Source organism: Pteropus vampyrus, unplaced genomic scaffold (genome assembly GCF_000151845.1).
Source record: "Pteropus vampyrus isolate Shadow unplaced genomic scaffold, Pvam_2.0 Scaffold405, whole genome shotgun sequence".
NCBI lineage: Eukaryota > Metazoa > Chordata > Mammalia > Chiroptera > Pteropodidae > Pteropus > Pteropus vampyrus.
The window spans coordinates 114,308-121,780 of NW_011889186.1; the positions used below are offsets into that span (position 1 = coordinate 114,308).

The window sequence follows — 7,473 nt, forward strand, 5'->3', positions numbered from 1 at the left end:
GTGATAGGCAGGGGCACAAGGCACGGTGTGGCAGGAGTCAACGTCATTATGGCAGCGTTTGTAACCTGCGGGTAATGTTTCATTCACCTAACGTCAATGACTGTTGACAGTTGTCACACGTAAGTGCACTCGTTCAATAAATATCGAGTGGCTCCTTTGCACCCGACGTGTTGTAGGTGCAGAGGATACAACATCAAGCACGACGGACAGACCCTGGAGGACACCTTCTAGTATTGCATTTGCTGTAAGTTTACCGCTAATGGATTCTGCCAGTTCGTTTCTCGGAAAATTTCTTTGCGTGTCCCCTGATTTGGAAGGACGTTTTCACTGGGTATAGAAGTACAGGTTTGTAGTTATTTCTGCCAGCACTCTGAGGATGTTCTTCCATTATCTTCTGGCTTCTGTACTTTCTGCAGCCTGGTTGCTTCTTTGAAAATGACATGTGCTCCTGGGTGCTGTCAAGGTTGCCCCTTCGTTTTCAGTCAGTTTTACCGCACAGCGGTTCTGCCTTCCCGGTTGCACTTTCCGTCCTTTCCGTCATCTGCAGCCCACCATTGTCCAAAAATATTAAATGGAAAACTCCAGAAATAAACAAGTCATGTTTTAAATTGCACGCTGTTCTAAGTAGTATGATGAAACCTTGTGCCATCTCACTGTCCCTCCCAGAATGTGAATCGTCCCTTTGTCCACTGTCTCCATGTTGTAAACACTCTCTGTTTATTAGCCACTTAGTAGCCATCTGGGTTATCAGATCGACTGTCACAGTATCTTAGTGCTTGTATTTAAGTCACCTTTATTCTACTTAATAATGGTCCAAAGCGGAAGATTAGTAAAGACGATTTGCCAAAGGGAAGCTGTAAAGTGCTTCCTTTAAGTGAAAAGGTGAGTATAGTGCAGTAAGATACGTTGAGGGAGAGACCTCATCCATGTAACTTCTTACAGTACATCATTACAGTTCTATTTTTTATTAGTTATCATTGGTAACTTTTTGCTGTGTCTAATTTATAAGTTAAACTTCATCATAGGTATGTGTATGTAGGGTTTGGTATTACCTGTGACTTCAGGCATCCACTGGGGGTCTTGGGATGTATGCCCCGTGCATACAAGGAGACTGCCGTATGGGACCTACTTGTGTTTTTCCTTGTATATATCCTTCTTGAGGCTCATAGTGGTTCTAGAACCTATAGCTTGATATCTCTTATCAGTTTGGGGAAATTCTCAGCTCTCTTTTCTTCAGATATTTTGGATGCCCATTCTGCTCTTCATCTAGAACTCCAATTAAAAATGAGCTGAACCTTTTCACTGTATCCCACATACCTCTGATGCTCTAGCTTTTATATCTTGTTGATTCTGTTTCATTCCAGATGATTTCTTTTGATCTGTCTTCTAGTTCATTAATTCTCTCTTTATCTAATCTGCTGTCAAAACCATCCATTGAGTCCTTAAATTTAGTTATTCTATTTTTCTGTTTTAGAATTTTCATTTACTCGTTTGTTTTTGTTTCCAGGTCTCCCCCTCCGTAAATTTGTTAATCATGTCTTTTGGCTCTTTGAGTGTATTGAGTATAGTTATTTTAAAGTGCTCGTCTGATAGCTCTGCTATTTACATCTCTGCTGGCTCTATTTCTATTGCCTGTTCTTTTCATCACGTCTTATCTCCTGGCACGCCTGGTTAGTTCTGATCGAGTGTTGCACATTTTATGTTTAAGAAATCAGAGGGAGTTTGGCGACTGGATGACGCGCTGGATGACATCATCTTCTTCCACAGCAGACCGCTGGTCCGGCCCACCAGCAATCGTCAGGTCACCTCAGTCCTGACAGGGGCTGAGATCGCTTGAAGTCCAGCTTCAGTTCTTAACAGAACTGGTCTCTTTTTTGCTCACTCTTGCTCTGGGGTATAGTCCTTCCAGGATCCCACCCAAAGCCTGGAGAATTTATAGGGCCCCATCCCCCTCACACAGGCCCTGAAATCCAGTCTTTTCTTGCAGCCCTGGGATTCTATAGAGAGTTTTGATCGGCTTCTCAGCCTCGCAGCTGCTGTCTTCTGAATCAGCAGATGCTCGAGTGATTCGCCTCAGGCTGAGCCTTCTTCTGGGCGTTAGTCTCACAATTCCTCACTGCCTTGGTAGCAATTCAAATAGGCGTGTAGGTTTTTCTGTTAATACCATGCCCGGCTCCTTAGTCCTCAGCAGAGCAGTGATCTGAACCTCGTCTTCCACCATCTCAGGAAATGAGACCATCTCCCATCTTTCGAGAGTACGAAGTGCAGCCTGTACTTGGGTTTACACTCCACGCCCTTGGGAAGCTCAGCAGTAGCTATTTCTAAGAAACAGATCAGACTCACAGCGTCTTTGCACGTGAGAGTTATTGGCATGGGGTTAGCACCTCAGACTAGACCAGGTCCCAGGCTACAGTCTGCCCGTGCCCCACCTTCTCAGGGAGGAGACCAGAAAGGGGAATTAATTTTCTCTTCAGGACACAGGACTTACTGGGGCTGTTCGTGACACCACTGTGTGAAAAACATTCCACTGATTTCCTTTTCTAACTAAAACCAAACCTGCTCTGAGCCGCCGCTTGCCTGGGTGTTGAGCGCCCAGCCAGACCACTCTGGTTGCGGGGTGCTGTGTGGTTACAAGGAAGGTCACTTAAGGGACCTCATGAGACCCCACCCATCTTCTTGGAGCCCCCAAGAGTCCAGCGAGGGTGGAGGTGGGGCAGGCTGGCCTGCGAGTGGTGAGCGGGAGATTCGAGTGAGCCGTGGTGGTATGAAGCAGGGTGTCCAGCAGGGAGAGGCAGACAGAAGTCAGGTATTCTGACAGCACAGCTGCCTGAAGGTGGTGATGGTCAGCCGTCAGGTTGAGGCGAAGGGACACTCTGGAGTGTCAGCTTCAGTAGCTATGGACATAATAGAGCTGTTTACAGAGGGCAGGATGAGGGGACTGCGTCAGGCTGGGCCAGAGCCGTTTTAGGTGTGTTAATTTCGGGATGCCTGTGCTTTCCAGCTGGGCTTCAGTGACTGAGTGGAGGCCGGTCGCAACCTGGTGGGTACTTAATGCCGTGAGAGATGGCCCAGAGCTGACCCCTGGACAGATCCCGGCATTCAATGCCAACCAGGGGGTCAGGGCCAGCTGCTGGTGGCTCAGGGAGGCCGGGGGGAGGGTGCTGATTCAGCATGAGGCCCGTGGGGCTTGGCACAGGCCCCCAGGGCACTGGGAGGGATTCTAGCAATGGGTTCCGTCACCGTGTTATGACATCTGTCAGGTTAAAGCGTTCCATCCCAGTCGGCCTCTTCCCCCTCCAGCGTCTCCTCCACTGTGCTCCGTCTCTGGCCAGGAGCCCAGGGGATGGCAGGCATCTCCTGGCTCCCAGGCGCGAGAGCCCGCGTTAGGAAGGTGCATTTGGACAGGTGTTCTGCAGTACCTCCGTGTAAAGAAGAAATTATGCCGTCCTGCTTTAGACACGTGCGAAGGATACTGTCTTTTGCCACCTTCAAATTTATTTCTGAAAGAACTGAGGGAAATTTTAATTGATGAACTATGAAACAAAAATACTAGAGGTGAACTCTTAAGTCAGTAGAAGTTATTGAGACATCAAGGCACGAAACCTAATAGAAAATGTTTCAGATCACACCTTTCACTGAGAGGAAGAGGAAGACGTCGAACAGATGCGCTGAACAGGCTCTTGGATTGTCATACGATCCAGTTAATGGGGATAGGAGCAGGAGGTGAGCATGTTGGGAAGAGGTGTGTCCTCCCAGATTTGGCACTTTATACCGATGACAAGGATGGGTGAGCGCATCACACACCACGAGGGCATACCTGGCTCAGAGTGCGTTAGTTCAGAGATCCCCGAAAGACTTTGAAGATTTTTGACACTTCACAGGAAAGTGGGAGCTTGGACATGGAAGAAACTTGATAGAGCCTTTCCCAGGTTCACAGTGATTTTACGACGTGCAGCAGGACGACCCACGAGAACGTGTGTGTGCCGTCTCTGCCACGCGGCGCGTGTGGCTGACTCCTGCTCACCCTGTCTTCTCGTAGACTTTCTGGAGCAGGCAGTTAGTTCCGCGCCAAGAAACAAAAGCAGAACCGGCCCATTCCCCAGTGGATTCAGACAAAAACTGGTGACAAAACCAGACACAACTCCAAGGGGAGACACTGGAGAAGAACCCAGCTGGGTCTGTAAGGGATCCGCGAGGTGGCACACGTGCTCATGCTGTGTCTGGCTGCTCGGGCCTCACCCAGGCACTGGGGAGACCACGCCTGTCCAGACAGCTGGGCTTGTCTTATGGGGAAATTATTGGGAAAATCCTTTTCTTCTTTGGCAATATGCTTCTGCGCTAGTGGGCTGGTTCTGCAATACATATGAGACTTTTTTTAAAAAAAAGTGAATACCAATGATATAAAAATGTTTTTAATTCAGTCGACCTCTCTGTATAAACTACCATAAAATTGTCATCGGAAGAAGCGCTCAGAGAGTATACAGCAGGTAGTTCAGTGGAAACGTGATAGCAGTATTTCCGACGTTTAATACAAATGTTACGTTATTTTTCTGGATATATAGGATAAAGATCACAAAGTCCAGACACATAACATAATACTTGATGCTTGTGATATTAATCAGTTTTTTAGATGTGTAGATCGTGATTTCTAAATATTCATTTTTGTACCTAATTTTGTATTTGTAATTTTATATTCATTTCCTTAGAGTTCCCCCCAAGCTTCGATACACTTTGGGCCACCAGTGCCGTGTGGTCATGGAGGCTCCGAAGGAAGACTCCTCTGGTGGGAATGGCCATCAGCTGTGCTGTGCGTTACGTGGACGCTGACTAAGATGAGAGACTAGAACGTCCGAGAGTATCGACCTAGCACTAGTAGCGGATTGAGTAAGGCACGAGGGTACAAGGTCGGCATATGAGAACCAAAGCATCCTGTGCACCAAGTAACCAGCTAGAAACGCAGGAAGCAGAAAGATTTTATGCATAGCAGTGATGCTCATTACCTAATATACAGGCTATGTGAAGGCAATTATACGTAATTTCTCAGAAAAATAAACATAAAATGTACTCTGCTCCCAAATGAGATTAATCAATATTGTAAAAGTAGCAGTTCTCAAGGCCGTTAATTCAGTACAACCCGAAGCCAAATCCCACCTAGAGTTTTTAAATAGAACTTGACAGACTGAGTCTGAAGTTCACCCAGAAAACAAACTGTCAAAGCCAAGAAATTTGGGGGGAAAAAGAGGCAACGAAGGAGACTTCGCACTCGCTCATTAAAAAGTCGGGGCTCCCGTAGCTCCCACTTACGTTTGTGTAGCATGCCCCCGCTGCAGCAGTGGGGCGGCATCAGGCTGGGGGTGGCCGGCACCGAGCACCCGGCAGGCCTCTGCGTGTCAGGGATTCTGATCACAAGGAAGGAAGCAGCCCAGTCGGGGAAGACGGCGACCGAGCAGCTTTGGGGCAAGTTCATTGGTGGAGAGTTCGGCCCTTCTTTATGCCGCACGTGGAAGTAAGGGAGAAACACTAGAAAGCATTAGGAGAAAACAGACTCGTGCTTTGGACACGTGGGGTTAATGTATTCTTAAGCAGAATATAAAACCTGAAGCAAGAGGACAAGATTCGACTAAATAAAACTCTAATACAGCCAAATAAAAAATTAAAAACCCACGACAAGACAGATAAAAGTATTTGCACCATAGGTAACAGCGAATTATTGGTATCCAGAATATGCTAATAACTGACTCGACAAGAGACCACCATATGAAATACACTAATACAAAGGCACAGTGCACAGAAGAGAAATATAATTGGCCAAGAGACTTCGCGAGGCCCTCACTTGTACTGCTTATCAGAAAATGCACATTAAAGCAACAGTAACACATCCCCTTTTGCTCATCAGTTAAAATAAAAGCATTGTTTAGGGGTGTTGGCAGAGCCGTGCAGCGAAGATGGGACCGCAGCTCTGTGCTGACTCGCTGGAGGACATCTTGCCGCCCGTCAGCGTGTAAACCCCTGTTCTTTTGGGTATCTGCCCGAAGGAGGTACATAGAGGGCTGTTCATCGCTTCGTTGCTCGTACCAGAAAGTGACTGGAAACAAGCAGAGAGGAATCAAGTAGGGGACTTAGTCGCTAAAAGGCCGGAAGGGCTGGAGGAGAGAGAGGCGGGAGACATCAGCTAGAACTGAGGGGTGCCCAGCACCCAGGAGCCCACAGCCACTGCCACCCTGCAGGAGGGGCGGGGCACGCCACCCACTGCAGGCGCTGTCCCCTGGCCAAGAGCACTGCCAGACGCAGAAAACGTGGCTTCTCCCTCCCTTGCACCAGTAGCTGCTGCTAGTGCCTCCCCGGGGTGGAGCCTGACCAGAAGTCCAGGGTCCGGGAGGTGTAGGCTTCCTGCCCTGGACTTTGGGGTGAGAGCCAGCTGCCGGGAGAGAGACACAGCAGGTAAAGTCCAGGTAAATGTGTACTGCAGAGCGCTGTGCCAGGGAACAAAACGGGGGCTCTGCCCTCTGCCTGGGAGGGGAGGGAGCCATGGCACGGGACAGCGGCACGTGCCCGCGCGGAGGCACACGTGCTGCGTCAAGAGTTCAGGACTCACGCTAGACTGCGGTGTAGGCACAGAGTTCAGTCACCAGGGCAGGCCTGAGACCGCGACCACTGCAGAGGGTGGGCCGTGTGCGCGGGGGGAGGGAAGGGAGCGAGCTGCCGAGGCCACCTTGGAAGGTGTTTCTGTTTTACTCTAATTGTTCAAACATTTAACAGTGGTACTATATTGTTCGTAATTTTTAAAATACAAAAATTACGCATTTTTAAAAAGACATATGAAAGCTGCTTGGGACCCACTGAATTTGCGTGGGTTAACATGGGTGGGCATGTCGTATGGGATTCGGAACTTTTATTTTGCTGTGGAAAGGCCAGCCAGGTGACTCACGGACTGTTTCCTGTTTCTCGATTTAGCATCAACTTAAGGTCGAAGCGTTTGGGGTTAACTTTTTATGTCACACATTACCTGCCTTTCCCTCTCTGCTTTTTTACTATGGAAACAAAAAGAATTAGAGAGACACTAAATATAAATATAATACTTTCACGGGTTGATATCCATGTGCTTAAAAAACTAATTCACGTTATTATACGTCTTGACGGAATGCTAGGCATCCGCTAAAAAGAACAAAGCTTTGTGTGTCCTGATGTGGAATGATTAGGGAATACTGAGTGAAAAACCGAGGTGGAGATGTGTTTATAAATTTTTTCCTGCTATGCGCACACACGTGCGAAATGCCTGTTTATTTTTAATTTAGAGGATCGATTATGTTCCCCTGATTTGGGGAAGACAGTTACCCACGGCAGACGTGGGAGGTGTGACCCAGAAAGGAAACGGCCCGTCCGCTGTCGCGGGAGCAGAGAGGCTTCTCCTTCTGCAGGCGCGAAAGCTCGGCCTCTAGTGTGGCTGTCACGTCCTGCTTCAGGGCTCCCGGC

The 7,473-nt window shown here is 48.2% G+C and overlaps 1 long non-coding RNA gene across 1 annotated transcript; it reads left to right on the forward strand.

Moving 5' to 3' along the window:
* The first annotated feature begins 6 nt into the window (after positions 1-6).
* Positions 7-7,260, forward strand: LOC105305932. Its single transcript, XR_897122.2, has 2 exons — positions 7-244; positions 4,707-7,260. It is a non-coding gene; the product is annotated as an uncharacterized LOC105305932 (long non-coding RNA).
* The last annotated feature ends 213 nt before the right edge of the window (positions 7,261-7,473 follow it).